Source organism: Pan troglodytes, chromosome 13 (assembly GCF_028858775.2).
Source record: "Pan troglodytes isolate AG18354 chromosome 13, NHGRI_mPanTro3-v2.0_pri, whole genome shotgun sequence".
Taxonomy (NCBI): domain Eukaryota; kingdom Metazoa; phylum Chordata; class Mammalia; order Primates; family Hominidae; genus Pan; species Pan troglodytes.
This window is the reverse complement of record NC_072411.2, coordinates 93,862,021-93,887,034: the sequence shown is the minus strand read 5'-3', so window position 1 is coordinate 93,887,034 and position 25,014 is coordinate 93,862,021. Positions and strand designations below refer to the sequence as shown.

At 38.3% G+C, this 25,014-nt stretch overlaps 1 non-coding gene across 1 annotated transcript in view; it reads right to left on the bottom strand.

Moving 5' to 3' along the window:
• Positions 1-10,436: 10,436 nt before the first annotated feature.
• The window catches only part of NABP1 (nucleic acid binding protein 1), a 117,775-nt gene continuing 103,197 nt past the window's right edge, over positions 10,437-25,014 (bottom strand). Inside the window, exons 11-13 of the transcript XR_010149818.1 lie at positions 19,065-19,185; positions 16,261-16,358; positions 10,437-10,733 (exon numbers count right to left, since the gene is read on the bottom strand). This is a non-coding gene — a transcript (nucleic acid binding protein 1). The remainder of the gene's footprint in view (positions 10,734-16,260; positions 16,359-19,064; positions 19,186-25,014) is intronic.

Below are 25,014 nucleotides of genomic sequence, written 5' to 3'. Positions count from 1 at the left end.
GGTCTACAGAGATGAAGGCTCTTGGGTGCTTCTTCCCCTCCTGGAGGCATAAACACAATAAGAGAAAGTTAGTGACAGGATTGGATTTGCCTTAGGAAAAAACACAGAAGCCTTCTTAGGGGGATATAAAATGCAAAAACACCCTTGCTGGTACTTACAAGAAGTTTCCCTCTTGCCACTTCCCGAATTTATGAAAAGATTGCTGTTAATGCTGTGTAAGGAGAAGTAGTCAATCACATTGGAGGGTGGTTGTACGGTCTCTAACGGAAAAGCACCCCCCCTTGCTATCAACATTGCTAGCCACCTGCGCAGCCCCTGGGTGTCAAAGGGATTGGTGTTCTTGGTAAGCTGAGCATATGAAGTTACCATCCCACTTCTGTGTTCCAGTTGAAAAATACCTACTCTTGTCAATAACCTGAGGCCCTATAGATGACAAAAAGTAAGGCTGTATTCTGCTCTGTCATATATCATCACAAAATTGCCAGCCAACACTCCAGTTCTTCTTCAACTCTTTATTGTTGGTAATGACGTACAAAAGAGAAAGGACACAGCTCAATTTCTTTGGATGCTAAATTGAGCCTTCAGAGCTCAGAGTTGGGAAAAAAAAAACTGATACAGATTTAGCACAAGGGTCAAGATGTCCTCTGTTAAGGAGAAACTTTTTATGTTGGCAACCACTTGAAGATCTAAGGAAGCACGAGGATTAGCTGTGTTCTCTTAGGTCCACTGCATGTTAATTGTCTCTATGACCCTAACGGCACGCAGGGAAAGGCAGCATATTCCAGTGAATGTGCCCTTATTTGAAAAGTCAAACTTCCTGGGGACTTTAAATCAATAATTTTACATACCTACATAATAAAAGGAAGGCCTCCCTGCCAGGACGGATGGAGAAAAGCAGTTTCTTAGCTTGTGAGACTGCCCCTGAAATCAACCAGAGAAAGGGAAACTGATGCCCATTGGCTGTAATTTCACTACAATCTTTAGTGTTTTCTTTTTTCTTTCTGCCATCACTCTTTTTAATTATGAGACTAAAATGTCCTTCCCAACTGTCTCATAGCTAGACTTTTAAATGATTAAATAAAAGAAGTTGGCCTAAATTTTCCAGTAACTGCAGGGCGTTTTTATCTTCAAAAAACATTTCCCCAATACAGATATTCATTTTGTTTTATTAACATTTATTACATTTATGGGGCAGCTACATGTGCCAGGCCCTGTGCTGGGTATGTAGATAAAACAGAGGAATAAGAATAGTCTTTGCCATCTATAAATTCCCCATCTTTGAGGAAGGTGAAAGTGCTGAGAATCCTGTATATAGAGAATTTAAACTTATAATAGCAAAGCAATAGGAAACAAATAATTTGTGAAAGAGTCACCCAAGATGGTTAAATGGAGATACTGTACCTTAGCTTTGTAAGTTATTGTCTTAGTCCTTTCCGGCTGCTATAATAAAAATATTATAAACTGGATGGATTATAAACAACAGAAATGTATTTCTCACAATTCTGGAGGCTGGGAATTCCAAGATCAAGGCACCAGCAGATTCAGTGTCTGGTGACAGTGCCAATTTCTGGATCAAAGAGGGTACTTCTCACTGCATCTTCACATGGTGGAAAGGACAAGGCAGGTCTCTAGGGCATCTTTTATAAAGGCACTAATCCTGTTTAGGAGGACTGAGCCCCCATGATCTAATCACCTCCCAAAGAGCACCCATCCTAACACCATCATACTGGGGATTTGTTGTCAACAAATGGATTTGGCAGGGAGTAGGGGAGGACATAAACATTCAGACCATAGCAGATACCATAAATGTCCAGGATAGAGCTGGCAGGAAGCTAAGCTGTGACTTTGCTATGGAAGCTAAGTTGTTTGGACTTAATGATACAATCACACAGGAATAGGAGTTTCTGCCTCTAAAGCAGGAAACAAAATGGTGGAAGAGAAGCCCTGAGTGGAAGGAACCTTATAAAGTCTTTAAAATGAAACATTGACAACAAGCACATTCATTTGTTTTAACTGACAAATAAGTGTTGAAGCAGACAGTATGCCAAGACCTGTGAGAGGGGCTGGGTTTACCGGCAAAAGCAAACAGACATTCCTTTTCCATCCTATAGTCCTAGTGTCCCTCAATAAACTGCTTGGTCACTCTCTTGATGAAAGTTTTCAAATTGGTTTGCTTTTTGGTTTTAAGGAAATTTTCTCTCATGAAGTCACATTGCTAATTTATAATGTTATAGGATGAGGTAGGAATGTATAAATGAAAACATAAAATGGAAATCAATGAGAAAATATGGCTCCCTTCAGGTATAGTAACTTTATATCCAACTTTGAAAGAGGGCATATTCTCCTTACGATAACAACTCATCCTTGGTTTTTTTAATTATATTTATTAAGGTTTTTTATTTATTTTAAAAAATATTAAGTAGGGAAAAAATGACCCATAATCTCACTGTCCAGATAATTCCTACTGTAATTATTTACTTTCTTACATTAAAATATTATGGAAAACTAATAGTAGTTTCCTTTCTTCTTCTTCTTTTTTTTTTTTTTTTGAGACAGAGTTTCGCTCTTATTGCCCAGGCTGGAGTGCAATGGCGCAATCTCGGCTCACTGCAACATCCAAAAAAATAGATTTACATTGCTAGTCATAACTTGTGACTTCTGAAGCTTCCACAACCTCCGGGTTCAAGCGATTCTCCTGCCTCAGCCTCCCAAGTAGCTGGGATTACAGGCATGTGCCACCATGCCCAGCTAATTTTGTATTTTTAGTAGAGACCAGGTTTCTCCATATTGGTCAGGCTGGTCTTGAACTGCTTACCTCAGGTGATCTGCCCGCCTCGGCCTCCCAAAGTGTAATAGTAGTTTTCTATTGTTGTGCAACAAATTACCACAAATGTAGTGACATTAAACAGCACTCATTTTTTAGCCCACAGTTTGGCAGGTCAGAAATCCAGTGTGGGAAATAAGAAATAACTGGAAAATAATAAATTTCCCAGTCTGAGTTCTCTGCTCAGAGTAGCTAAAGGCTGAAATCAAGGTGTCAGTTGGACTGAGTTCTTGTCTGGAGGATCTGGGAAAATTCACTTCCAAGCTCATTCTTGTTGGCAGAATTCAGTTCCCAGCAGTAATAGGAATGGGTCGCCATTCCCTCGCTGGCTGTCTGCTAGAGACTGCTCTCAACTCCTAGAGACTGCCCATATTCCCCACCGTGTAGTGCCCTCCATCTTCAAGCCAGCAATGGCAAGTCCAGTCCATCTCATGCTTTAAATGTCTGACTTCCTCATCATCTGCTTCCACCAGCTAGAGAAAACTCTCTGCCATTAAAGGGCTCCTGTGATTGGGTCAGGCCCACTTGGATCATCCCTCTTAAAGTAAATGGTGCCACACAACATCATTAAATCACAAGAGTAAAACCTATCATAGTCACAGACCTGGGGATTACACAGGGCATGTCCACTGAGGAGGTAGGAAATCTGGGAGCCATTTGAGAATTTTGCCTACCACATAAAGAAACATAGTAAGGAAATTGAAATACTGCAAAAAGGTATTAAACAGGATATAAACAAGCTACTCCTATCCTACTTCTCCCAACCCCACACCACAGTGATAATCATGGTCAACAGTTTTCTTACACATCTTTCCAGGAAAAAAAATATATATATAAAAAATGCAAATGTGTCTCTGTATCTCCTCTTTGAATTTAAATAAAAGGAATCAAATTGCTTTTCTCTTTTAATCTTGCTTGGAGCTCCTTCCTTAGTGACAAATGTGGATCAGCATTATTCTTTACACATTAAGAGTAGCTATTTATTTCTTTAATAGTTACATAAGAATAAGCAAAGAGATCAGCAATGAATCATCCCTAAAACGGAGACAAATTATTTATTATTTCCTTTTTTAATTTATGGACAGAGTTTGCATCAGACCCATTGTTCTACCTGAAACACCTTCTTCTCTTAGAACAGACGAGTCCTACAAGATTCTCTATTTTGGAATAGAGTCAACTAATTTTCCACTAAGGCAAATTTAAATAACAACTTCTGAAGGAAGTGATCCCTTTACACACAAAAGGCTTTTAACAGTATGTCCTTACCTGTGAAGAAATGGCACCATGAAAAAGAAGATAAAGAATAAGAAAAAGAAAACAGAAAAGCAGAAGGGATTAGATTAAAGTTAAAACTGAAGTCTGGAGTTCATCTATGCTTCAGAGCAGGAAGAAAGTTCTACCCTCTGAACATTACCACATCTTTTCTCCCCAGCAACACCAAAGAAATAAAAAGTATTACTTTTTCCATAAAAGATGTATTTCTTTCTAATTATTGTCATTCTAAAATTCTTAAACTACAATGTTTGATCTATGACTTTAGAATACCAATTTTTCATATCTATTTCTTCTAAGCACAAAAAGACAAAGAGACTTCCACTACCTTTCATTGTTCTTTGAGTGGGACTAGATACTAAAGAATAGATTTACATTGCTAGTCATAACTTGTGACTCCTGAAGCTTCCACAAAACTCATATATTCTACTTTTTTCTACTGAAGTGACAAGTTGCTCTGCTTTCATCAATTTAAATGGAAACACAGTAAGCAATAATAATGGCCCCATTTTCGTGAGCTGTTTCTCTGTGTGAAGAGTCCATGAGCTGAAAGTTTCTCTTCAGAGATCAGTCCACTGTTCTGAAATGGAGATGAACTATTACATATAATGCTAATGCATATGAATTTATGTTAATTCTTGAAGAATGTGGTAATTTGTTCTCAAAATCTTAAACTTCCTCACCTGTGCTGCAGAGAGACCCTAAAAGCACATCTCTGAAGATTACCTACCGGGACATCAAGGAGGGCACTTAGTAGTAACTAGGCAGCAATTTCAGAACAAACCTCAAGATTGTATGAGGCAATTGTTAGTGATGAAGCAAAACAAAGAAGCTGAGAGGAGATCCAGTACCATCCTTTGATCCAGGTAAGCAGGAAACCTGACCTGGGCCTGCACCTCAGGGAGCACCATGCCTTAAAGCACCTTCCAAGAAATGTTCTAAGTCCCCATCTGGTGCCTGGGACCAGCCCCTCTGCTATTTGGTCGGGAAGTCTCAGACTAGATCAGGACCTATGTCTCCATTTCTCCTCTACAGAGCACTCACTAAGCCTCTACCCGGGCCAGCCGTGGTAGTTCATGCCTATAATCCCAGCACTTTGGGAGACTAAAGCAGGAGGATCACTTGAGGCCAGGAGTTTGAGACCAGACTGGAAAACATAGCAAGGTCCCATCTCTACAAAAAATTAAAAAATTAGCTGGGTATGGTGGCATGTGCCTGTAGTCCTAGCTTCTCAGGGCTGAGTCAGGATGATTGTTCAAGCCCAAGAGTTCGAGACTATAGTGAGCTATGTTTGTGCAACTGCATTCCAGCCTGGGTGACAGAGCAAGACCCTGTCACTTAAAAAAAAAAATTAAATTATTCTCTGCCTCATGCATGAGGTAAACCAAATTCCCCAAAGAACCTCTAGGAGGAAAGCACTGCTGTCCAGGAGAATAGTTTTTATATGAGACCACGAAAGATTGGATAAAATTGGGCCTCTGGAATGCTGCTGACATGCTGTCTTAGGGTGACAGTGACCCTGACTTTGGAGGGACACAGAACAATTCAGGACTCTGCCGATCCCTGGGCTTAAGCCACACACGTGAGCTGGTATAATAGCTCTTTAGACTGCGGTGCCACCTCCAGTGTATGGAGGAACCAGGATGGCACAAGGTATCCTCTACCTAGAGCTGTCATTCTACTTCCTCCACAGGCTCTACACCATGGGTCAGGCTTTGGGGTGGCCTTGCCCATCTGCACAAAGAGCTTTCAAGATCTTTGCTCTCCTTTACCCTGTGACTCTTCAGATCCATTTTCTCTCTTGCCTTACATCATGTGTTGATGTTGTAATGTGCCAGGCTGGTCTTGAGCCATGCTAGACAAGGGATGGACATTTCTTGTGCAAATGGGACCACTCTTCTTATCCTCTGTAGGTCCCTCACTTATTTTCCCCACTGGTAGAAGTGGTGGAAGGCAAACACACAGCCAGCACTAAAAGAGATCACATCGTAGGAATACAGTGGCCACTGCCTAAAGCATTCAGCAGAAGACATACTGGAAAATACAGTATTCTAAGTTTACATGCTGTAAAATTCTATACAGTAAATTTTACATGACCAGAAAACAATGTATCATTCACATTTTTCTGCATATGCTGGATAAGATTTGCATTTGTGGTCATCATCAACAAAGCGTAGTAACAGCCTTTGAGACAGTCATGAGAAACCAGTAGTCATGGGTGACAATATGAATGATGCAGCCTCATGAGTAATGATGCAACCAGCATTAAATAAATGGTATTAGAGAACTGCAGAGGCAGAGGTCTATACTGTTTCAGCACAAACAGAATCTAAAGAGCCGTTGCATTGTGAATAATAACAGCATTGCTACCTGTTTCTCACATGGTGGAAGATATGAAATTAGCCAGGAACCACACATTTGACAATAAAGAACCAGAAGATACAATGCCAATCTACTGGCTGATATAAGGAATCATTACAAGCAATGATTGGACAATAAACGAGTGTGTAAGTAGCTCCACTTTACCCATTTTCTGAAGAATAAACTTTGTAACACTTTTTAAATCAAATTGTTTATACAGACAGAGGACCCACACAAAATATTTACCTGAGGCCGTGCACATTTTTGGGATGACCCTGAGGAAAACTCTTGGGGAAAGGAAGCAGCTAACCTTCCAACATACAGTTTCATCTTTTCTCAATATAGATTTCATATTACATGGTTTTGGAATCTTCATGACTTAATGCAACAAATATTTTACATATGCAACGAAATAATTACCACTCTGTGATACAAAGACTCTCTGACACAGTCGGGACTTTTGCACCTTTTTTTTTTTTTTTTTTTTTTTTTTGGTAGCTGTTGGTCTGTTGCATTTTTTCCTGCTTGAAGAGGGTTCTCAAGTGTTCAGATGAGGCTTGCTTACTTACTTAGTCAATCAACTGCAGTAAAAGAGTTCTTTCTAGACTGACCTTCAACACCCAGAGTATTTTTGGATGACATCACTGTCATTAATTGGTAAAAACTCAGAGAATGTAAAGTAATTTTCAGGTTAGCCTTAAATATTTTAATTATAGAAGAAAACCTGCTCTAAAAACATATAAATGCATGTTAATAACATATACAGGTTATTGCTGAAATATCTCTTGGATCTTTTCCTTTTTTATGAACATGGATAATTAAGGATTAACTATATTTTAAGGATTCCGTTTTACCAATGGTCTGTTTTTCCCACAGTCGTATCTACAAAAATAATTACTTATTCACAAGTGATTAATCTTCCTTGACGACTTAAAGTGTTAGTCTAATCATGCAATTACTAGCCAAACTACTAAGAGAGGCTAATAATGAACTTCTAGTTTGAGTTCTAGTTCAAGGAATCTTGGCTTATTTCTAGAGGGAGGCAAGAAATAATTAGAGAAGAAGACTGAATTTTAAACCAACATATTAAACCAACTTAAAGCGGTGACATAGCCAATTTATAAGCATATGAAAATATCCTTGTGTCCTTCCTCTTTTTTGTTTTTGTTTTTGTTTTTTTGAAACGGAGTCTCGCTCTGTCTCTCTGGCTGGAGTGCGGTGACGCCATCTTGGCTCACTGCAAGCTCCACCTTCCGGGTTCACGCCATTCTCCTGCCTCAGCCTCCCGAGTAGCTGGGACTACAGGCGCCCGCCACCGCGCCCGGCTAATTTTTTTTTTGTATTTTTATACATGGTCTCGATCTGCTGACCTCGTGATCCGCCCGCCTCAGCCTCCCAAAGTGTCCTTCCTCTTATCCACTGATTTTTTTTCTCCTTGCCAGATTCTAATTGTAGAAACTACTACTAGAGATGCCTAAGCTAATCAAGGTCAAAATTTTAACTCCCACAGGATTTTAAAAAACATATGTTTCCATTTCGATAAAGACAGTTATAAAATGCATTATGGTCATAGGAAAGAGAATAGAACAATTCAGATTTTCTGATGTATTTTTCTTTTAACTCACCAAGTATTGCTTTCCTCCTATCAAAGAGGGATAGGAAGTACCTAACTTTGAGAGACGCCTCTTCTGTGATCTAACCCTTTAAAGTGGGATGACAATCCTGTGGCAGGCAGGGAAAGGATATTTATTGAAAAAGGACATTAGCAACTAGAATAGTTACCTCTACTTTCTCAGTAATAAATGGCAAATTCCAAGCCTTAAGCCTTTTTGTTTGGAAATTCAACAACAATAACAAAATGAGTTCATCTTTCCTTAAGATCCAGTGGCCTTTTTGAAACAGAATCCCAGGAAAATAATCTTAGGATGTGAAATTCTGTGAATTTTACAAATAAACCGTAAATTACATAAAATTAAAAGCAATTTCCTGGCTTTTCAGCACTGACCTTCTAATGGATGCATCCCAGTCACAGATCAAATGGCAAAAACTTTACATCCTACAAATCCAGCAAAAATCACTTGTAAACATGAAGACATTGGACCCAAATGAACATCAAATGTCTAAATAGAAAACAGCAAGAACCTGCTTGCTTTAGGAATGTTTTAGGATAGAAGATGTTGATTATAAATAAGCAATAACATGATAGAAACAAAAAGCCAATTTGTTTAGAGCAAAATATAGTATTGAGAATCAGTAACATCCAATTCAGTGCATCAGTCAATATGTTTGGACATTATGTTTGATACAAAGCACAATTGTGAAGTGGGTGAAGGATTCCAACTCTTCCACTGTGCAATCATGTATCCTTGCCCCACCCAACATAAATAATAATGCCTTTCAAATATTTCCGTTCCCTGTATCCTTTGCCATCACCTCTCTGTTCTGCTTTTCTAAGCAGCAGGGTCAACCTGGCATTTCCTGGAGGACTGCACCTGTCAGCTGGAATCACCGTTCTTCCAATTGCTGAATCAGCCCACCCTCATACCACTAGCTGGTAGTGATACAAGGAGACCTTCAAATTCTGTGAATTTTGTGTCCGGATTAGAACAGGCTGTAGGCCAATTTCTTTAAAACCAGAACAGATTTTCAGACATTTATACAATCACATTTCTAATTACAGAGGGCCCAGAAAATACATATCATTTCAGACTTGAATGGACTATTTGATTCCAAGCAAAAATCTTTTATTTTGTCACCCAGATGACTACCATATACTAAGGCCATCATAATTATTCCTATTGTGGCAGAACATTGTTCTAACTTGAAAAGCCAAGCTTTTAAGAGGAGTTCTGTAAATAGAGTTGAATACTAGACAAACTAAAAAAATGAAAAAGAGGCAAGTAGGAATCAGTCATAGGGTTCAAATTTTCAACCTTTGTGACTTTGATCCTTTGCCAACCATGATTTTTCCACGTAAGCTGATGGATAAAGGCTACACAGAGAACACTGCTGAACTGAAAGAACTTTTCTTATTGAAGAAAAGACTTCAACCTGAACTGAAAGAACTTTTCTAATTGAAGAAAAGACTTCAGCAATTCAGAGAGAATAGTCTATCATTTTTCAAGAGAATTCTAGTTAACAATGATATTATGTTATTGAATCCATTAAGAAAGATATATGAGCAAACTCACTCTTTTAGTTCTGGGCACACTGGAATCAGAGCCTCAGACGGTAGTTCTGGTGCATAAGGTTTAGTGAAGCCGTGCTCTTCAGAGAAAGCCAGCAGAGTGGGGTGCAAAGCGGGAGAGGAGAGAGGAAAGAGCTCAGCAAGGATGTGGTCCTGTACAAAGGCCAGTCTTGACCTGATCCAGGGGATCACACCACAAAATTAATTATGGCCCTCACCTTCGATGTAAGGGGGCCATTTGTAGTCCCACATTCATCAGTCATTGGCTGCCCTTAGTTGGGGCGAGGAGCATGACCTCCTGGGAGATGCAGCTGCCATTCGCAATTCTCTAAAAATAGGGGGCAGCTGTGGGTCATTAGAAGTCTACACTCACAGCAATTGGAGAAGGGAGTGACGGGCTGGGTAAGGGATCCAGGCAGGGCACCACAGCATCTACTACACTTGCTAATTGCAGATCACTCAGCAATTAGAAAACCACCTGTGCTCTGTAAAATGTTAGACAGACTGGAAAGGGTCACCTCTGGCATCAACAGGTGAAGTCATTGGGATGAAATGGCTGGCAATCTTACCCGGGTGCCCTTAATTGTATTATACTCCATGCTTCGTGCTTTCTTTGCTTGTTAACAATCTACAGCCTCTGACATAATGTATCCTTAACCTATTTTGGTGTTCTTAATTCAGAATTATTTCTTCTTCCCGCATGAAGAAAAAGCTGCCAGTTTTGAGAATATCCATTAAGTTAAGGGCACAAAGCAGAACATTAACATTCAACTTGAAGAGAAAGAAACAGACTTTATACATCACAAAGCACAATTCTGTTTTAATGGAAGAATGAAGTTTCAGATGGAGAGATGTGGGGACAGAGAAAGAAGTTACCTTCTTTGTACAATTTTTATTTGCATTTGACGAGTGCTGTTCCATGGGAATCCTTTACCCTGTAAAAAATGTCCACCTCTGCTGTTAGTTTGTGATGCTCCCCATTTCTCAAACACGAGCATTTAGAAATTCCAAACTCTCTGGTTTTTTTTCCTCCCCGACCTTGTGCTAGAGTTGGAGTGATCCACATTTTCTCTGTTGCTCTGTGATATTCTGAAACAATCAAAATAAATTGAATCTTTTATTACCCAATAGGTAGATCAGAAATAAGAACCCAAGGCTGGTTAACAATAAATCTGGTGGTATCTTTACCGAGGTGGGTATTTTGAAGCCACAGAAAAACTCAGACATGTCATTTTGTACTTCCAACTTTCTCCTTCTCTATTTTGAGGTGATTAATTTCCTCTGGATATCTAGAGAACAAGATGGCTTTATATTTCAGTTCATTATAAAAACAGAAAAAGAAAGAAAAGATTTGCCTATCTCCATAGGAAAGTCGATTTCTTTCTTTTTTGACCTAATCAATGAGAAGGCATTAAATACAATGGTTTCAAAATCTTAACTAGAAATGCCAGTTTGGCCACAAAAGGCTTTGTTAAAAGGGCATGTAGGAATCCATGGAGAGGGTCATCATTATAATAATCCACTCAGGATGATTTGATTTCTGTAGCTCCAAGTCTTGATATTTGTCCTGGATTCTGCAGCCAGCCAAGGCAGTGGGAGATTTTCTTCTGAAGCAAACAAATCTCCCTGTTTCGTACTGATTCAACCTAATTCTAGCCACCCAGCCTACACATTATATATTTCCTATTTTGAGAAAAAACAGTCCTGGAACAGGGAGTGGGCACTGGACTCAATTCTATTTTCCACTAAATTGAGACACCTTACAGATAAGAAAAGCCACATTTTCTGTGAAGGGGAAGAAGCAGAATACTTGCTGCAGTGAAAAATCACAAACCAGGAACCAGAGGATAAGAGGAGAATGGCAGATTAACTTCCCGTTACAGGACAGCCGTAAGCTCTTACAAGGCTCCCTCTGGCATCCGCCTCTAATTCCTAGGCTGTATACACATCCATAAAGAAATAGTTTCCCAAAAGTAGACTCATCTGGGAGTAAAATGTCAGCTTTGCAAGGCTTCTGACCCTGCCCTCCCACAATCGGGCAAGACCCTCAAGTTATAATTAGCTTCATTGACCCTTCAGTCTCTCCGTTTTTGCATGGCCAATTCACTGCTATTTATATCGGGGCTCAGTGGCGATTTTTGTGGCCACAACTGCGTTCTGACCTTCTCCAGAGAGGATACTGAGGGTCAGGACAGTTTTGTTCATGTTTGGATAGAGTTAATACATCATCTCTAGGATTAGAATTCTAGTTTGAAAGAGTGAATGGTAGCTTTGGTTTTATTTTTGGTACAAGAGAATAAGGCTTTGCTTTTAATATTTGAATTTAGGTGTGGGGGTCAGTAAATACATTTATGAAATGCCAGTTAGAAGGAGAGAGAAGGTGTAGAAAATGAAAAGTGGGGGAAAACTTCCCACTAGAATTTTGCCAGAATTTTTAGAAGTCTGAGGTTAGAACTGACTTTCTAAGTTAACATTAATACAGACTTACCTCTTTAACGAGCCTAAGTTCAGTCTCATAACAAAGAGTTTCAGCTCTTCAGAAATATAATTTTTAAAAAATGCAAGCTAGGTGGGCAAAAGCACTAAAGCCAGAGGCACATCCTCCTTGCTAATAAAATTAGCTGACATTTATTTTGTATTTGCAGGTGCCAGGTACTGTTAAGAGTCCAATGCTAGGGTGAAGTGTTATCACTTCCAGAACACAATCTCCACACCAGTCAGTGGGGCTGAAGCCCAGCTGTAACAATTGCTAGCTGTGTGCCCTGCAAAAATATATTTAACCTCTCTATGCTTCTGGTTGTTTTTTTTTTTCAGCTGTAAAATTGGTGTTAGAAATAATCCTCACCTCATTTCAATTTAAGATCGTGAACAGATATCCACATTCTCAACTTCATTACAGCATTATTCACAAAGCCAAAATGTAGAAACAACCTAAACATCTATAGGTGGATAAATGGTTTTTTAAAGTGTGGTATATACATACAATAAAAATAGTATTCAGCCTTTAAAAAAAAAAAGAAGGAAATCCTGCCACTTCTGATAACATGGATGAATCTTGAGGACATTATCCTAAGTGAAATAAACTAGTCATAGAAACAGAAACATTATATTATTTGACTTACATAAAGTATCTAGAATAGTCACATTCAGACTAGAAACAGAGAGAAGAACAGTGGTTGCCAAACCTTCAGGGAGGGAGAAATGAGGAATTATTGTTCAATGGGTGTAGAGTTTTAGTTACGCAAAATGAATCAGTTCTAGAGACCTGCCCTCCAGTGTTGTGCCTATTGTTAACAATAATGTGTTGTACACTTAAAAATGTATTAAGGAGGTAGATCTCATTTTAAATTTTTTTACTACAATTCTTTTTTGAAAACTGAAAAATACTAAATCCCTACTTCACAAGATGCTATAAAGTTAAATCAGTTAGTGCATGTAAAACACCGGCACAGAACCTGGCACCGGGAAAGAGCTTACATAAATGTTGGTTATTACTATTATCCACGCATTAAATGAAAAAGTGGAGGTTTAAAAGGGTAATTTGTTCAAGGTCATGCAGGGAAAGATGGGCAAAGCTGAGATTTGAATGCAGGTGGTCTAGCTCAAAGTCCATGTGCTTTTGTGGTAAACCTTAACACCTCCCTGGTAAGCACATCCCCAAGGACTCAGTGTGATTGGACTCAGCCCTACCTGATGTGGCAGAAGCAGCACAGCAATCAGACACCCATGGGTTCCTTTTGGCCAACAGCTTGTGGCAGACCATGAGTCTAAGAATTAGTAGCTACTACAAAGGCTGATGGGCTGATGGTGCCACAAATTTGAAGACAGTGGGAAGGAAGACCCTCAATTCTCCATGAAAAGACTTGATGTGGGAAAGGTTCTTGGCTAAAACTAGATTTCTCTCATGTGAAATTAAGGTATGATTATGAAATTAAAAAAAAAACTCATGAATTTACAGCTTTTGTGAGGACATAATATTTCACTTAAAGCAAAGAGAAATTACCTTTTGTGGTAGATGGGTACCCATGTTCCTAAATAATCATTTTATCCTCAAGTTGTGCCCAATACTATATCATACCATGTCTCATTTCATCTCTATTGAAACACCATGAAGTAGAAATTATTAGCTTTGTTTTATGAATGAGAAAATAGAGAAGTTAAATAACAAGATCACAAAATGGCAGAGCTAGAATTTGGACCCATGTCTGCCCGTCCTAAAACCCAGTGTTTTAACTGTGAAACCAATACTGCCTTGTTGCTTGTGGTTGTGGTGATCTGTTTATGTACAAAAATCACAGTAAGGAATATTTAGATAAGGCTCTCTCCTTATACAATAGTATGACCTTAGCATGGCTTGTTACATATAGAAGAAACCTCATAAATGTTTTTATTTTTTTTCTTCTAACCATACACTTGCAATGTACCTTGGAATTTTAAGTGATTTGTACTTCTTTTCTATTAAGCAAAGCTAAGAAAGGCATTATTACTCCCACTTTAACTGGTGGGAATTCTGAGACTTATAAAAGTGACTTGCTCCAGCCTTAAAGTTTTGAAGTAGCGTCTTATCTCTAGTCCCCTGGGCTTTTTCCTACACTTCATTCTCTACTTTTGGAAACATTTTCCAGAATAGGTGATTAGAGGGTATAGAAATACAATAAATTTTCTATAAATATAAATAATTTGTATCAAGAGGCGAATACTTTAGATTCCATATAGGTGAACCAAGAACATTTCCTGAAACCCTGTCTCCACTAAAAATACAAAAATTAGCCCAGCGTGGTGGCACGTGCCTGTAGTCCCAACTACTCAGGAGGCTGAGGCAGGAAAATCGCTTGAACCCAGGAGGCAGAGGTTGCAGTGAGCCGAGATTGCGCCATTGCACTCCAGCCTGGGTGATAGAGCAAGACTCTGTCTCAAAAAAAAAAAAAAAAACAAAAAAAAAACCCCCACATTTCCATGGAGAAAATCTGTGAACATATGAGGCTCCCAAGACTGATAGATGCCCTTGGGTTCTGTCCTGTCTATCCCTAAATAGACTGCAAATACTATGGGGTTTGCAGGCTTCAGGCTGCTAGATGGCCAAAAGTGCCTCTAAGCTGTTGGTGGGAGAATTAAAAGGTTAAAAGGGAAGCAATGGTAGAGAAAGTGTAGTAACTGGGAGACTGCATTATGGTGTTTGTTTGTTTGTTTTTGTTTGTTTGTTTGTTTTGAGACAGAGTTTCCCTCTTGTTGCCCAGGCTGGAGTGCAATGGCGCGATCTCGGCTCACTGCAACCTCCGCCTCCTGGGTTCAAACGATTTTCCTGCCTCAGCCTCCCAAGTAGCTGGGACTACAGACATGCAGCACCACATCCGGATAACTTTGTATTTTTAGTAGAGACAGGGTTTCACCATGTTGGTCAGGCTGGTCTCGAACTCTCGACCTCAGGTGATCCACCAGCCTCGGCCTCCCAAAGTGCTGGGATTATAGGCGTGAGCCACCGTGCCCAGTTTATGTTTGTTTTCTATGAGGGGATTAAAGCAAAAGGGAAAAAAAAACAAACACAGCCAAATGTCTGCTACACAGCCATATACACAATGGCAAGCTCCTTAGCATAGAGCCATTTATCATTTATATGTACCTCAACTTTAGCTTTGAATTGAATACTCAAAATTTAAAAATAATAATAATAAACAAAAAAAGGCCTCATTTTCCCTGTCTTTCTACAGGATCAGGAGAGGGGAAAGGTAAGTTTGCAAGAAAAAAAGCTTTGATTTCCTGCACATATTTATGCAGGAAGAAAAATGTCTTCACTGCCATCTCCAGACAAGAGCACCCTGTGCCGGTCAAGAACTTGTGTCTCATCATAGGCACTCAAGACATGCTTATTGGATGAGGAACCTGGGGCTCTTAAACTGATGGAGATGGCATCAGTCCTGCTCTGGAGGGACTTGCAATTGAAAACTTCTGACATTAACCCAGACAAAAATGGACAAGCTATCTAGATAATGCACTCAGAACTTTGAGCAATCAAATAAATATCCAGTTTGATTTTTTTTACATCACTTATAGTCACAAACTGCTTAATTTCCAACCATTCTATGGGTAACCTTAGTTCACAGACTACTAAAATAAAGTCACAGTACATTTTGAAAAAAGCCCTTCAGCAACATAAATAAGAAGCCATTTTTGACTGGAGATGAGTAGAATGTTTTAAAGATGCATTAGGAGGCATCTGTGAGTGAATCTTGCATAAGAATTTCCTCTCAATTATTTTGAAAGGTAAGTAAAATCGGCAGCTACACTAGTCTCCAATTGGACATAGATTTAATTATTCTGGCTAGCTCAGAAGAGATCTAATGGTTCTAATGGATTCTTAAAGTTTCCTAAGTGGTTCTCCTCACTTGGCTGTGTCCAGTCACAATGGACTTAATGACACATGTGTGGAAATGGAGCCACGATGGGGGTGAAAAACCCCACAGACACTGTCTGACAATTTTGCTTCCTGGCATTCCAAGATCTGCCACACCAGCTGATGTTACACCCTGATGTGCCCTCGTGTCCCTTTATGTTAACTTCCTATAATTTCTCATTCTTCTTCTATAGTATTTCCACGATACCTTTTGATGGAACCTACCACACAATCACTTAGGCTTATTTTCTGTTGTCTGAAACTCCTCTTGTGAAAGTCTTCTGGGACTGCTGGAGAGCCTACTTACATCACGGTGAAAAGGACTAAAACACAACGAAAAGAGAAAAGAGTTTGTAAATGCAGTCTGGAGAGGTCAGACTAAATATTTTGTTAAAGATGGTCTCAGGAGTAATATTTGTTCATGAGGCAGACATGAACATTTCCACTAAGAATCAATAGTGAGCCCATTTGCACTGCGCTTAGTGTTCAAAGTGTTTCTGTGCATTTATCCCACCTCGCGCACTTTCTCTCTATAAATAAATATCAGTGGTGGTGGCTGTCTGTGTTTCAAAATGCTGCTGCCAGTCATGTTGTTATCCCTGCCTGAGAGTGGAGCTGAAAAGACCAATGCATCGCTATCCATCTTTTATAGCCTGCATTCAAGCAAAGGTTTTCCTGGTATGGCAGTTCTAATTGCACTTTGCTTCTCGTCTTTTAACTCCACAGTCTGTCTGATGCTCTGAAGCCTCTGTTTGGAACAAGACACCCTATTTCTGCAGGCTAACCACCCACCTCCCAGAAAATTCTGATGATTTTGTTTCCCAATATTCCAAAGCCCTGCAGACCAAATGATGGGACACTTCTGGGTTCCTGCATATTATATCTTCTGCCTGATCCCCTTACAGATGTCAGCCTCTCTCAGCACAAATCCTGGGACTGCTTCCTTTATTTCCCTTCCATACTTGTTCTGGCCAATGAAACAATGTTATAGCAAACAATTCTTCAAAAGAGAGGGAGTATGGCATAGTTGGAGGGGCATGGACAGACCTTGGTTTAATTCCCAACTTGGCTACATACTTGGCAAATTAATCAACTTCTTTAAGCTTCAGTTATCTTATATATCAAAACAGTATAATAATGCCCAGCTTGAATGAGTGTCATAAAGATTAAAATAATACCTGGAAAGGACCTGGCTCATAATGGGCAGGCTATAGAGGAACCATCGTTACTTAATTCTGATAAAACTCGCCAAGTTCTAGAAGAAGATACCACATTAGGAAGCTGGTAAAATAAGCTATTTGTAGACTGCAGATGATTTGACAGGGGGCTTGAACCCATGCTTACTTTGTCCAACTAACATTTGAAGAATAGCCTGACCTTTTTAACTGACTTTTGGGATTTCCCAATGTCTCTCAGTACATCTTTGGACAGTATGCCGGCCAGTAGCAGAATTCAGCAGCAGATTTACAACAGTCTATTCCTGATGGAAATCTTTGACTGGAGCAAACTAGAATATGACCCTTTTCTCCTTCAAGTTTATCATCAATCAATGGTGCTCTGCCAGCTCTCTATAAAGGGGATCCTAACCTCCTTTCGCCCTTACACTTCAAGAAAAGATAGGCAGCAACGAGGAGTTCCTGTAAGGTAAGTCTGCAAGGACTTCCTAGCGCGTGGAACAAGGATAAGCACCCAATAAGCACTCAAGAAGCATTGGACACAAGAAAGAATGAATGAATGACTCTATGTCCTGGTGAAAGAATTTCCTGTGGACCTGAAAATATTGGTGTGCCCACAAGTCCTTACATTCTCACATGTTTGAACACAACTCTGTAAAATAATACTGAAACTCCTCTAGCTCCATTTTATTCCAGTGATAGTAGGTCACCATCAATATCTAGATAAATGATTGCACCTAAGTAAATGTCAAGACAGTCAAATTTCAAACTGAATTGGGGCCTTAGTGGTTTGCCCTTATCTATCTTTCCTGTGCACCTATAATATCGGCCATGTAGCAGAGCTCACATCCACTCTCCCACATTTCACTGTGTTTCCCATGTGCCTTTAAGGAATCATTCTTGATCTCAGCCATAAAATTGGAAAGCTGCATAACTGACAAGATGATCCCTGAAGGCAGCTGAAACATGGGGTAGATTGAAACCGACAGTTAATTTGTAGCAGTAAAAAATAATGATATCATCATAAAACAAGTTTAAGATCAGACTGGGCTCAAACACTGTGCACCCACAGGATATATAGATGGGTATTGTCAAGCTTAAATAACAAAGCAAAACAAAACTGAACCTCCCAGCTTCACCAAGCCCGCTTCATTGGCTTTTTTGTGGTACGCTATCACCATCTGCTGGCTGCAGCCCATAAAATGTCCAGCATTCTCTAAGTCCTGGAATATTCCATTCTGCAGAGCCTGATGTTAATTACTATGCACCAGGAAACATATTAACCGCACAATATCATTGAAATGGTACAAATAAGTCAGATCTTCTTAGAATACCAAACAAATAAAAGATCCCAAGAGACTAGAGATTGCCAAAGGCACCCACCCTGTTCTGCCACGCCTGAAAGCTGCACCTGCTGGGTGCGCACAGCCTAGCATATTCTCTTTTTATTCCTGAGCTCTTTCTTTACAGGCATTCACTTTCCGACTTCCTCCTCTCCAGCTGCCTTCTCTACCAGGCATCCTACACGACACTGCAGTGATAGGCAAAGCAGCAGCTCTCAGCTAAAAACAGCCTCCTCCTAGATATCTTAAAGAAAGAAAACCACTGACGCATCTTCTTCAAGGAAAGCAAAGCCCCAGCGGGACTGAGCAAAGAAGAAAGGATATTGTTGCCTCTCCAAACTCTGAAAGCAATATTTTGCATGATTTTTCTCAAGGCTTGCCTTGCATTGTTTCTGGATTCCCTAACTCAGCAACAAGTGATGCTTTGGAGGGAGAAAAGATAGAGTATAGGCAAACAAAATATAGCCACCTATACACCCCTACCCATTTTATATTATGTGTTTAATCTTACCATTTTAGATCCTCTCTTCCTAGCATTGCAGGCCTCTGACTTCTCAACCATCCTGGGGATAAAAGAGGCTTTAGAAAACGTTTCTTCTTCACCACAGCTTGTTTTTGTTTCTTCCGATGATCTGCAATGAAAATTCTTTATTGAATGAGTATGTAATAGTTGTGTAATAAAACAATTTATAAAAATCCTTCAATTTTTATCTATTAAGAAAATTTTCCTGCGGCTAATATTTTCATGACAAGAATTAGATGATAATTGCTCTCAGATAAAATATTTAGTTCTTATTTAGCAATAATGTAAATTTATCATAAGATGTTTTCCCCAGAAAGACCACGCCTAGTGTAGCAGAAACAAGTGACATGCTCTAACTTGGGCACACATCTATAATTGAACAGGCTATCCCTGTTAGAAGAGCATAACAACTATATACACAAAACACACTGAACAGTTATTTCATCCTGAACAGTATCATCCTTGCATCTGTTTAAACAATTAGTTCACTCTCCTAAACACTCTGAGATGGGAACTTTAGTTCAAAGGCATTCTACATTTTCCTCCTGATGCTGTAATTTTAGAAGCAGACAACTTACAGGTTAGGAGATTTCTACATTACAAAGTAAACCCTATAAAGCAGTAGAGCCCTGAATAAAATTTCCATCTAAATTATTTTTGTTTGTAATAACCAGTGAATATATTTTTAAATGTTCAATATCATCAAAATAACTAACAGCAAATTACTCAAAAGTAAAATAACAATGAATTTTTTTCCTATCAAATAGCAAAGGATTTTTAACAAATAATACCAATGCGGTCAAGCAACTATGCACTACTATCAAAAGTGTAATTCAAAGTAACCCTTCTAGAGGGTAATTTGGCATTGTTTATTAAAAGTCTTTTTTTTAATGTATATATCTTGTGGTTGGTACATTCTAGCATTAGACTTTTGTCCTAAAAGAATAATCATGGCTAATGAATACAACATACAACATCACAGCTTTTTTATTTAATTTATATACAACATCATAGCGTTATTTATAAGAGAAGTTTTTAGCATTCGGATGTGGTAGGCTGAAAAATGGCCTCCCCAAAGATGTCCATGTCCTTATCCCTGGAACCTGTGAATATATTACCTTACTTGGTTGAAAGTACTTTGCAGATGTGATTAAGCTAAGGATCTAGAGATGGAAGGATTAGGCTGAACTACCTGGGTGAGCCCAGTGAAATCACAAGAGTCCTTATAAGCGGAAGGCAAATGAGTCCAAGTCATAGAAGGTGATGGGACAATGGAAGCAGAGTTTGATGTGATGCTCTTTGAAGGTGGAAGAAGGGCCCATGTGCCAAGGAATGCAGGCAGGCTCTAGAAGTTGGAAAAGGAAACAGGCTTTCCCCCCTAGAGACTCTAAAAGGAACATGGCCATACTGACACACTGATTTTAGGACTTCTGACCTCTAGAACTATAAGATAATAAATTTTGTATTGTTCTAAGCAACTGAGGACTCCAAAAGCCTTATTCTTAAGGGTCTGAGTTATAAAAGACGGTCTTTTTTATTTTTTATTTTTTTAATTCTTTTTTTTTTTTGTACTTTAAGTTCTGGTGTACATGTACAGAACATGCACGTTTGTTACATAGGCATACACGTGCCATGGTGGTTTGCTGCACCCATCAACTCGTCACCTATATTAGGTATTTCTCCTAATGCTATCCCTCCCCTAACCCGGCCCCCCTGACAGGCCCTGGTGTGTGATGTTCCCGTACCTGTGTCCATGTGTTCTCATTGTTCAGCTCCCACTTATGAGTGAGAACATGTGGTGTTTGGTTTTCTGTTCTTGTGTTAGTTTGTTGAGAATGATGGTTTCCAGCTTCATCCATGTCTCTGCAAAGGACATGAACTCATCCTTTTTATGGCTGCATAGTATTCCATGGTGTATATGTGCCACATTTTCTTTATCCAGTCTTTCATTGATGGGCATTTGGGTTGGTTCCAAGTCTTTGCTATTGTGAATAGTGCCACAATAAACATACATGTGCCTGTGTCTTTATAGTAGAATGATTTATAATCCTCAGGTATATACCCAGTAATGGGATTGCTGGGTCAAATGATATTTCTAGTTCTAGATCCTTGAGGAATCACCACACACACTGTCTTCCACAATGGTTGAACTAATTTACACTCCCACCAACAGTGTAAAAGCATTCCTATTTCTCCACATCCTCTCCAGCATCTGTTGTTTCCTGACTTTTTAATGATCGCCATTCTAACTGGCGTGAGATGGTATCTCATTGTGGTTTTGATTTGCATTTCTCTAATGACCAGTGATGATGGGCTTTTTTTCATGTTTGTTGGCTGCACAAATGTCTTCTTTTCAAAAGTCTCTGTTCATATCCTTTGCCCACTTTTTGATGGGGTTCTTTTTTTCTTGTAAATTTGTCTAAGTTCTTTGTAGATTCTGGATATTAGCCCTTTGTCAAATGGACAGATTGCAAAAATTTTCTCTCATTCTGTAGGTTGCCTGTTCACTCTGATGATAGTTTCTTTTGCTGTGTGCAGAAGCTCTTTAGTTTAATCAGATCCCATTTGTCTATTTTGGCTTTTGTTGCCATTGCTTTTGGTCTTTTATTCATGAAGTTTTTGCCAATGACTGTGTCCTGAATGGTATTGCCTAGGTTTCCTTTTTTAATCTAGTGTCTTTATGTTGAAAATAATCTAAAGAATGTCAATGTAAAGATATTCTGGATGATCTGGTAGACCACCTCAGCTCTGCTATGATTTTGATGCCAAGTTTGTGTTTGCACTTATAGTCACAATAGTGCCAAGGAAAGGCAAACCTCCTAGAGAACAAGGAGGCCACAGCAGTTGTGGGAGAGCTGAATTATCACTTAGAAAATAGCTGTCAATGTCATATTTACACTGTGAGGAGCTATTTTTGAATCTAACAAGATTAAGTTTAGTAGTTAAGAATTTTTGTTTAAACTTTTGATGGTACTGTACTTTTGAGGTGCACTGTTAAACTGATTGATCCATAAAAACAATGAATCATTGGCTTAAAATAAGTTTATTGTAGAAGAAAAATATTATTATATTCAAGATGACTGAAATGATAGTCCATCAGGCTCAAAATCAAATGAAGCACGCCAAGAAAATATAAAACACTTATCATCCTACTATTAAATATCAGCTATCACTTTAAGTAACTGTTGACATTTCACTTATATTAATTTTATGTCAAAATTTAAACATAAATTTGTATTGGTTTTGTAGTTGTTAACATCATAAAAAAATTTATTCTAATTTTATATTTCTACATAGCGGGGGAAAAACATAATGAAAATAACATAAATCAAGCCTGGAGGGAGCATGAAAATTTATCTTTCTTTTGAAAAGGATCCATACATTTGCTCAAGTATGAAAAATGTAGAGTTAATTAATTATGTTGCTCCTCCTAATGGAATACTATTCAATCATTAGGAATGATGTCATAAAAAACATTTAATGAAACAGTGAAATGATAAGAATATGTTGATAAAATTTAAAAGTAGTTACAAACTGTCACAGTAAGGTTCTAATGTAACAGTTTTATTTATTTCTAATGAATAAATAAATAAATAAATAATAAATTAGAAATAAATAAAATTTATTTCTAATAAAAAGAAATAAATTTCTATACATAGAAAAATGAACAGAAAGATACAGATGGTCCCCAATTTATAATAGTTTGACTTATGATTTTTTGACATTATATTGGTACAAAATCAATATGCATTCAGTAGAAACCATACTTTGAAACTGGAATCTTGATCTTTTCTCAGGCTAATGGTATGCAATACAATACTCTTAGATGGGATATTCAACACTTTATTATAAAATAGGGTTTTCAGTAGATGATTTTATCCAACTGTAGGCCAATGTATGTGTTCTGCACACATTTAAGGTAGCTTTGGATAAGCTGCAATGTTCAGTAGGTTCAGTGCATTAAATACATTTTCAATTTATGATATTCTCAACTTCGATGAGTTTATTTCCCAAAAACAAATACTCTTCAACTTACAGAAATAAGCCTATCATAAATTGAAGAGTATCTGTATACAGCTAAACAATAATATATTGCTGGTTTTGACTTTGTTTTCCTTATAATTTTTGCTATTTTCAAAATTTTCTGAAACAAATATTACTTTTCTAATGAGAAAATAGACTTTTGAATAATAAATCTAGGGTCAAAACATTATTTTATCTTGGCCCTGACTTCAGAGTGTTTAAAAATTGGAATGACAGATTTGTTTCTCAGTGTCTAGAAGACTACTTTGCTGATCATCATAACCTATGCTCCCCTATAAGAAGAGGAGAGTGTCAATGAAAAAACTACAAATCCAACACTTGCCCTCAGAACAACAGTGGGAAGTGTGTGTGTGTGTGTATGTGTGCGTGTATTTACTTATTTATAAATGTATATACAATCATTCTCCAGGAAACCTGTTTTCTTAATGTTTAAATTATTTAATTAACATGAAGTCATTTTCCTAGTGAGATAATTGGGATAGTCCTTTTCATTCACTGAGCCACCACACTTTTTCTTCTTCCTATCAGCTAATATTTCAAATCCATGACTTTTTGAAAAACTATGTATCCCTTCTCATATCATTAAGTTTGACTTCTGAAACTTTTACTGTAAGTTTAAATGATTATGATTATTTATATATTAACATATGCATCAAATGTATATTTTTCAAAAATCTTGGGGCTGAAAATTTCATTCGTTAAGCTTATAGAAAATGTCAACGGAACTAATTGGCAAACCTTGTCTTCACTGTCAAACCAATCAACCAAGTCAGACTTACTAACAGAAAATGTCTAGCTTCCTTGTCTATTTTTAAGAAACACCACTAAATTCCATCTTGTACTTCCTTACCTATGAATTCAAATTCATTTTTAGATAGACTGAGACAGAAAGACATGAGTTTGTTACCAGAATATGAAAATAAGATGTATCATGTTTCAGTAATTCTCATCAAAGCTTTCACTTTTATGGGAATGATGCAATCTCAAATACCAGCACTGTACACCATGGTAAGATTAGAGATGGGTGACAGATGTAATTTTCTTATAGAGAATAGAGGAGAGTGATTATAAAAGGGGAAGTGGGGTAGGAAAACTGGCCCACCACAGTCATTCTGTCCAGAAGATTAGTGTTAGGAAAACATACACATTGTCTTAGTCTGTGCTACCACAACAAAATATTGTAGATTGGGTCATTTAACAAGAACATACATGTATTTCTCACGCTTCTTTAATCTGGGAGGTACGAGATCAAGGCTGCATCCTCCAGAGGAGCAGAATGCTGTGGGCTTACCTAGAAGAAGAGCTGAAGAGCCAGCTGAGGACTGCCTGAAGCCTCTTTCACAATGGCCTTTATCCCATTAATGAAGGAAAAGCCCTCATGACCTCATCACCTTTTAGTGGTCTCAACCCTCCATACTGTTGCATTGGCAACACCTGAATTTTGGAGGGGACACATTTAAACCATAGCACGCATACAAGCTGGGGATTTGGCCATTGGTTCCCTTAAAGGTATCCATGACCTTGTAGCTCCTAGAAAGTCTGTGTACCCCCAGGTTTATATGGACTCTTGTTTGAAAATTGCCGTTATAAATGCAATCAAGATAAGCAGAAATATTCTATCCAACCAAAACTAGAAGTGGATTTATTAAATCAGAATACAAGTCTTGATACCAGAGCTTACAGTCCAACACACTCATGAAAACATATACGACTCCCTCTTCTAATGAGTTTGAAGCTTTTTGTCAGATAAGATGCACGTTTTGCAGGTAGATTATGCAGATAAAATTCTCACAATCATAAAGTCTCAAGATTTAACATAAGAAAATGCCTCTGAATTGTCCCAAAATTTCAGTAATTAAAAAAAAAAAATCCTTTCTCCAGGACTTGTGCAACT